The sequence below is a fragment of the Zea mays genome, chromosome 9 (assembly GCF_902167145.1).
Source record: "Zea mays cultivar B73 chromosome 9, Zm-B73-REFERENCE-NAM-5.0, whole genome shotgun sequence".
Taxonomy (NCBI): Eukaryota; Viridiplantae; Streptophyta; class Magnoliopsida; order Poales; family Poaceae; genus Zea; species Zea mays.
The window spans coordinates 119,366,968-119,373,131 of NC_050104.1; the positions used below are offsets into that span (position 1 = coordinate 119,366,968).

At 44.1% G+C, this 6,164-nt stretch overlaps 1 pseudogene across 1 annotated transcript; it reads left to right on the top strand.

The window, feature by feature from the left end:
* Positions 1 to 5,202: 5,202 nt before the first annotated feature.
* LOC100275357 (uncharacterized) lies at positions 5,203 to 5,579 on the top strand (annotated as a pseudogene). The gene has a single exon (NR_157583.1). The product of NR_157583.1 is annotated as an uncharacterized protein (transcript).
* The last annotated feature ends 585 nt before the right edge of the window (positions 5,580 to 6,164 follow it).

Genomic DNA, 6,164 nt, shown 5'->3' on the forward strand with positions numbered 1-6,164 from the left:
CTCATTTAGGTCGAGATGTCCATTTGATGACATTGGAGTCTTGGCGTGTTTTGCTTTTTCCATGCCAAACTTCTTGAGCATATCTTGTGTATATTTGGTTTGGCATAGAAAAGTACCTTCCTTGAGTTGTTTGACTTGAAATCCCAGGAAGTATTTAAGCTCGCCCATCATAGACATCTCAAACCTGTTCGTCATTACTTTGCTAAACTCTTCACAAAATTTTTCATTAGTACTACCAAATATAATGTCATCAACATATATTTGGCACACAAATAATTCATTGTCAACTTTTCGAGTAAATAAAGTAGAGTCAGCTTTTCCTATTGTAAACCCATTCTTAATTAAAAATTCTTTAAGACAGTCATACCAAGCTCTAGGGGCTTGTTTAAGCCCGTAGAGTGCCTTGTGAAGTAGATAAACATGATTTGGCTTCTTTGGATCTTCAAAACCCGGTGGTTGCTCCACATATACTCTCTCTTGTAGTGGTCCATTTAGAAATGCGCTCTTGACATCCATTTGATATAGCTTGAAATCATGGTTAGTAGCATAGGCAATTAATATTCTAATTGATTCTAACCTTGCTACCGGCGCATATGTTTCACCAAAATCAAGTCCTTCCACTTGAGTATAGCCTTGGGCAACCAACCGTGCCTTGTTTCTTGTAACCACGCCATGTTCATCTTGTTTGTTCCTAAAGACCCATTTAGTCCCAATCACATTTTGTTTGGGTCTTTGGACCAAGGACCAGACTTCATTCCGGGTGAAGTTGTTCAACTCCTCTTGCATGGCAATTATCCAGTCCGGATCACCCAATGCTTCTTCAACCTTAAGTGGCTCAAGAGAGGAAACAAACGGGTAAAATTCACAAAAATTAGCTAAACGAGATCGAGTTGTTACCCCTCTCCTGATGCTACCCAGGATGTTGTCCACCGGATGATCCCTTTGAATTGTTTGATGGACTCTAGGATGAGGCACTGATGGTTGTCTTTGTATTTACTGCTCCTCATCATTCACTTTATCAAGAGGCACTTCACCATCAATACTTTCGTGTTCATCTTCTACCACTGTTGGCATCCTTTGATGATTTTCTTCATGGCTTGGATGACTTGAGGTTGATGGGTTTGCTTGGGTGGAGACTTTGTCACTCACCACCCTTGCACCCACATCAACAACCTCATTGGTCATCCAAAAGGTTCCTTTCTCATCATCCTTTTCTTGAGGTCTCGCCTCACCTATTGCAAGTTTCTTTATGGCCTCACAAGGTAGTTCTTCATTTCCTGCAGTGTCATTAGAAACATGCCCTTGCGAGCCATTAGACTCATCAAATGTCACGTCTATCGCTATTTCAACAAGACCGGTGATATTGTTGAAAACACGATATTCATGCGCATTTGATGCATAACCAAGCAAGAAGCCCTCGTCCACTCTAAGAGCAAACTTTGAGCTCTTGACTTTCTTGTTAAGAATAAAACATTTACAACCAAATACTCTAAAATAATCAACTTTAGGTTTGTTACCAGTGAGAAGCTCATAAGCAGTCTTTTTGTAGATCTTATGAAGATAGAGACGGTTGATTGCATGACATGCGGTGTTGACCGCCTCTGCCCAAAAGTTGTCAGGTGTCTTGTACTCATCCAACATGGTTCTTGCAGCTTCAATTAAAGTTCGGTTCTTTCTTTCCACAACACCATTTTGTTGTGGAGTGTAAGGCACCGAGAACCCATGTTTGATTCCCTCTTCTCCTAAGAATTCTTCGACACCCGTGTTCTTGAATTCCGTCCCATTATCACTTCTTACTTTCTTGATTTTGAGCTCAAATTCATTTTGAGCTCTCCTCATGAATTTCTTCAATATTTCTTGAGTTTCACCTTTATCACTCAAAAAGAAAACCCAGGTGAATCGAGAAAAATCATCAACAATGACTAAACCATACTTACTACCACCAATGCTAATGTAGGCCACAGGTCCGAAGAGGTCCATGTGAAGAAGCTCCAATGGTCTCTTTGTTGTGACCACATTTGTGGCGGAACTGCCCGAATTATTCCAACTTAAGTGCCTAAGCCCCGCCTTAGAGGCTAGACCACACTTAAATGGGAATAACCCGTCAATCCCTCGGATCTAGTCCGACACGGCCACTGACAGGATCAAGTACCACAATCTCACTCGATGGTGAGTCACAGAGCAAATACAATAAAGCATAAAACCATACATGTCAGAGTATTAAATTGTTACATCATCATCATCGGAGTTTTTGCAAAAGTAACCATCATTGTTCGAAGTGCAGCGGAAATAAACTAACGGTAAATAAATAGAGAGATGGGGAAGCCTGTCCCATCACTCCTCATGCTCCTCCTCAGCCGAGGCAGGGTCCCACTCGACAGTCCAACCCAGTGGCAAGGTGGACGACCAAGTTATTCCAGCAACCATTTCCTCCAGAGAACCTGTAAAAATTATGCCACAAGCAAGGCTGAGTATACTAATACTCAGCTAGACTTACCCGGTGTGAGGAGTCTACTCCTCTACCTCTAGACATGCAGCTGTTTGGCTGTGGGGTTTGGTTGCCAAAAGCACTAGCTGAGTTTCTAAATCAAGATTTTAACTTGGTCAAAATTAAGTGTGACTCTCTTAAGGCTAAAAGTGGACTATCTATTCATACATGGTAGCAAGCATTATTAGCAATCAACATCTTATATCAACTCATCATATTTCCACTTGTTACTCAATGCAGTACAATGGATCAAGCAGTCTCATTAGCTGCGAGAAGCAGACGATTCAAATCGAGTTTTTATTCTTGCAAGGTAAACCTAAACACACGACATGCAGGGGCACTCCGTCCCCACACACATCAACCGTCCCCATCGATTCCCCGTCAGCAGAGAGGGGCTCACCGCCTTGGCGTACAATGCCTCACTGACCCCGACTGGCCATCGTGCAGTGACCGCACTTGTACCCACCATAACCGGAATGGGAGACCTCGTCTCAGGTCACGTGAGGAGGGCAATCTGCTGCCGGGTTCAATCAGGTACTAGGCTTACCGATTTACCATATTTCTCGGCATGTGCTTAGTACGTTCAAACGCTTGACACAGGTATCCGCACGTTAATCCTTATTCCATTTTCCCATCTCGTAAACAACAAATCCCCATGGATTGTTGTCCACCAACTAGTATCATGATAGTGTGAAAGTGGGTACAATCAATTTCCTGATCTCGCGCGAGTGCTAGAAAAATCACTCGTCTTCTACCGAGATCCTAATTAAATAAAGCAACAACTCGACCTATCTTACTAGTATTCATCTCAAAAGGATTCCTGAGATCATGCAACTAGGGTTTCAAACAATTCCTACACCTAAGTGCACAATCAATCCTACAATCATTAAGTGAAGTAAAATAGCATAAATAACAGGTTATGCATAAAACCGGGGCTTGCCTTCCAAAGCAGTGGCAGGCAGGTCCTCTGGTGCAGGCTCGGGTGCTGGATCCGGGGCTACCTCCTGAGCAGCTCCTTGCTCCGGCACGAGGATGCACTCTCCGTCAGCAAGGTTACAGTCTATCGAATGCAATGAACATGTATGTCATGATTATGCAAGATTTAATAACGTTATGCTAACAAAAGAACTACGTCAAGAAGTGACTTAGGGTTTCTTAGTCAGGCGAGGCTTCTAGTGGTATATATACTTATTACCTTTTAGGCTTAGGTTTTCATTTAGGATAACATAGTGGATTTGCATTGTCTTTATAGATTTCAGTGGACAATTTACAAGGGTTTTAGGATGACATTAATTATCATTAGTCATTTTCCTTTTCTTAATTTCTACTTATGGTCTCTAGTGTAGGTTTGAACTACGACAATGGTTTAATATTTTCCAAAAATTTTGTAACAATTACAGTGGGTTGTCATATGCTATTCTAGCCTGTTTTAAGAATTTGAGGCTCAACATATAAAGGCTATGCTTAAGACAAAAAGAATAAAAGTTGGGTAAATGAGCCACTTTGTACTGCAACTCTTAATTAGAGGTGGGGTCTGTAACACCCCAGGTGTTTATATTCCGCTCGACGATGAGTATGAATTTAAGCACGTAATCAGTGGATAAAACAGATGTTAAATTTTAAGCATCTTCGCCTTTCGCGATTTTAATATCGCATCTGTTTCATCTGTCGCGAGTGCGACGTCGTTTTTATTTTCATCTATCCGGGCTCGTCCTAAATTTTCGTGATGTTCGGAACATCGTGGTTCCGAAAATCGGTGCGTCCGGTGATTATTTAAAACTCATCGCTCGCGCGAATAAGAATTCGGAACCCCGACTCACTCGGATGATTTTTATCCCGGGCAAATTAATTTGAATCGCGCGAAACCTTGCGCGAGGTTATGATCCCATTTGTTTTTAGCCCACACTGTAGGATAATCAGATCAGCTGTGTTTTGGTGACGGATAAATTTTTATCTGAGTTCGACCAAACCAGTGTTGTTTTAAATATCGAATCGGATCTCGTCTGGTTTAATCCGTCTACATCTCGCTCCCGTGACGATATTGACATCGTCCCTGGAGGAATTCCGATTGCGATGCCGCATTCGGCTCACACATTTTAAAATTTATTTATTTCTAAAGTATCGAGCCTTGTGACAATTTAAAATTAATCGATTAATACGAACTAAAATTGTCACTTAAGTATTTCGCTCGATTCGAGCAATTTCTATAAATTCGGTGAATGCGCTATTTGGGGCAGGCTGTTTAAATAAACCGAAACCGGAACCATTGCGGGCCAAATTCGGTTTCCTGTTTCAAAATCCGAGAAAAATAATATACGTAGTCGTATAGCGTATTGACCCTTTATTCGTCGCTAAAAATCACAATTCAAAATATCTATGAATTTTTTTTTAGAAAAAAGGGGAAATATCTCCTCTACAGCCCTCGTTTCTCCTTACCCACCATTCTTCTCTCTCTGATATTTTCTCTCCTGTGCGGTGCTTGCTCCCTGGAACCAGCGTGCTCCAGCCGTGATATTTCTTCCAGCGTTGTCCTCATCTCCCACCGTTGTTGATGAGCATTGATATTTTGTTGATGAGCATTGATATTTTTGAACTTCATACGTGGACACCAGGCCACCAGCTCTGTTCCTATCTCATCGTTGATATTTCTGCAGCCTAATCGCACAAGTGTGCCAGTCTATTTCTAGCCGAGCAGCTCGCTGTGTCCTGCTTCCGTATTTCTGCATCGCTTCGTCATGCTAAAGTAGCCGGTCACTAGTTCCCTTCCACGCACTCGGCCTCTGGTTTTCCTGCTCCCTCCTTGCTCCAGCCTTCTCCCAAGGTCGCCCCATGGCGTCTTCCCCTGCTGGTTCACCGGTGCCCAGCTCACTTGGGCTGTGTGTGCTCCTGCATCACGCTCTGCTCGCAGAATTCCTTCGCGGCGTCCTGCAGGCCGACGCTCAGCTCTCAGCTCCTGCGCGTGTCGAACTCTTCTATTGCGCGCGCGAAGTTCCCTGCTCGCCACGACGTGTCGAGCTTCCGCGTCGAGTTTCTCTCTTCCGTGCCGATTGTCTTCTCCGAGCCGATTCTTGGCTATCGTAGTATTTTTAATTATCCCGGCTGCGTCTGTGGTCGTCAAGCGTGTCTGTTACCGTGAACTCGCCCCTGGTGCCCACTTTGTCTCTGGTCCGCGCTTCCTTTAGCTCGGCCAGGCGGGGCATCGTTTCGTACTGTGCTCGCCCAAGTCACTGCTGTCAAATCATCGGAGTCGCTCAACTCGCCAGTCGCATCTTGGCCGATTGTCAATTTTCTATACGTCATGGTACCACACCGTTGTTAAATCCAGCCTCCAACCCGCCATGGCGTTCGTCGTCCTCTGGTCCCAGCCCGACCCATCCGTGCGCTCGCTTTTCGTCCATCGGGTTTCGCGCGTGCTCGCGTTTACCATCGAGTCGTCGAACCCGTCATCCTCTGCTCAAACCCCACCTCACCGGCTCGCTTCCAACACGATCTCGTCATCAAGCTTCGCCTCAGCCTTAGCTCGTCGGTCACGCTCGCCAGACGTTCGATCAAGGACTTCAGCTGAAGGCCGTCGTCGTTCAGGCGACTACCAAATCGAGTTGTGATGTGGTGAGCCGATTCGCTATTTTTATTATCGGTTTTATGATCGTAAAATAAGACGCTACGTATGCGTATA